The following is a 2,753-nucleotide window of genomic DNA, read 5'->3' on the forward strand; positions in this document are numbered from 1 at the left end:
ACCTCGCTGACGCAACATTATGTTTGTTAACAAAAATACAAACAAATTGAAGAAAAGGAAGAATATTGATTTCAAACGAATATACATCCTCATTCATCATAATATTATGTGTGTGTGTGAAATCTATCTCTTTTAGTCTCTAAATTACGTGTTGTGGTCTTTTTTATGAAATGACGTTATGTGAAAAATGTATACGTGATGGAGAAAAATGGATATTATTTTCGGATTCAGCGGACATGAATTATTGTAGAACATATAAAGACAATAAAACCATCGCATGCCTGTGTAATTAGCTGTTCTGTCGGTAGCAGATCTTGGCGACATTTCACTTCTAAATTCAACACTACATCACTATTGTGTATCACGTCATTTACACTCGTCAAGACTATTTTAACTAATAGCTATAGTGAACAAACTTTAACAGTGTTATTTTTGTTTGTTTTATCAGTCGAACTGCTGCATATAAAACTGACTTTGACTTTTATTACAGAAAAGTTAGGAATGTTATTAATTAATGTAATGCTTTTTTCAAGCAGTCCGCAATTTCCTATAGACTCGCTGTATAGTATACGTCTACCTAACTCTGTAAGGGACCACGCCTTTCTTCCTTTCAGTTCCACCCAAAAAGTACTGTTAATATTTGTTACATAACACAGAAGGAAAACAACAACAACACACGCATATCATTTAGCTTCTTTCTCTTTCCTGTCTAGTGGTTAAGAACTGTAAACACGTGGTCGTTTGTATTTAGCTGCCACAACATCTTGTTCCTCAAGTGAATTACGAGAGTAACTGTGGCTGCTGTTGACTAGCTGCCTTCCCTGTAGTCTATTAGTTCAAAATTAGGGACGACTAGCTCAGTCAGCCCCTTTGTAGTTTTGTTCGAAATTCCGGAACAAACAATTGTAGAGATATTCCAACTTTCAAGATAATTAATGTAAATAAAAGACCAGAAAGTAATTACTGTCGAAATAAAGGAACGGAGGAACAGTAATTCACATTTTTTGTTTTTAAGGACCAGCAAAATCTTCGATAAAGGCTTAGGAGAATAGGCCATAGATTTTAATAATAATATTAATATTGATTCATAAATAGTTATACATATTTTTATAATTATCATTCTTAAATACCTATTTTTTCTTTCTCTCTCTCTCTCTCTTATTTTGTCTCTTTCGTTCCTCGGTAGGGTAGCAGATGACACACTGTGTGGCTTTGCTCCAAAAGATAATAATGTTGCGTCATCGAGATCATGTGATTCTCACGCCCTCTACTTTCTAGAACTATCCTGTACTTTGGCGAATGCTCTAGTATTTACTAGATACAGGGTAGGCTGGTATATAAAAGAGGGTGACAAAGTGACGGTAATAATGTGTGTGAGTAGATAGTAATTGAACTGCAGTCACAGGGTATTGTTGAAGTTAACGTTCGTTCGTTATAGTGTTTGTTTTAGCGCGAATATTGAAATTAAGTGTATCGTAAAGTTATATTCGGAAAGAATAAACCAGTTTTATTAAGTAAAGACTTGTGTCGTTAAAGTTTCGTCGGAACGAAGTTACGGAAAAATCAAATAACAAACGGAGACGTAACAATAAACAGCAAACCATTTTCCCCTTCTTCTGTTAGTCAAAGTTTTGCGGAGTGGCGATTGAGAATCACTTTATTTTCATACAAGGTTTTGATGTTAGCTAATTCAAAGATAAACCGGTGATAATCATTCAGTAATTTCAATATTCTGATGTGCAAGTTGTGTCAAAGATTTACATTAAGTTATACTTCTAAAATGACCAGAACAAACCAGCAAAAGTAGGTTTACCGGAAATAAATCATAAATAAATTTCTTTACTTGTTTTACAGCCTTTATTGTTTCTCTACTGTGTTTCGCTCATTTACATAATGAATAACTAATCTCATTATTTCTCATGTAACCTAATCATTCCTGATCACTAGGGCAAGACTAATCACCATAAATATGCCTTGATCGGACCATAGGTATGCCTTGACGTGGGCACAGATCTCACTACTAAACAAAATAATGGCATTATATAATAGTAAACGACAATATCAAACTTCTTAAAAATAGTTTTAGTTAATCAATTTAATTCTCTAAATTAATTGTCTACCCATAAGTTCAATAAAGCTTGAAACCAAAGCTAATCATAAACATAACATGTAAAACTGAAACTACATCAAAGCTAATTACAAACATAACATGTAAAACTGAAACTACATTAAAGCTAATCACAAACATAACATGTAAAACTGAAACTACATTAAAGCTAATCACAAACATAACATGTAAAACTGAAACTACATCATAGCCGACCACAAACTTGTAAAGTTGAAACAAAACCACATCATAGCTGACCAGAAGTATAACGTGTAGAGTTGAAACAAAACCACATCAAAGCTGACCAGAAGCATAACGTGTAGAGTTGAAACAAAACCACATCATAGGTGACCAGAAGCATAACGTGTAGAGTTGAAACAAAACCACATCATAGCTGACCAGAAGTATAACGTGTAGAGTTGAAACAAAACCACATCAAAGCTGACCAGAAGCATGACGCGTAGAGTTAAAACAAAACCACATCATAGCTGACCAGAAGCATGACGCGTAGAGTTGAAACAAAACCACATCATAGCTGACCAGAAGCATAACGTGTAGAGTTGAAACAAAACCACATCATAGCTGACCAGAAGTATAACGTGTAGAGTTGAAACAAAACCACATCATAGCTGACCAGAAGCAGAAC

The sequence above is a fragment of the Limulus polyphemus genome, unplaced genomic scaffold (genome assembly GCF_000517525.1).
Source record: "Limulus polyphemus unplaced genomic scaffold, Limulus_polyphemus-2.1.2 Scaffold11913, whole genome shotgun sequence".
In the NCBI taxonomy this organism is placed as follows: domain Eukaryota; kingdom Metazoa; phylum Arthropoda; class Merostomata; order Xiphosura; family Limulidae; genus Limulus; species Limulus polyphemus.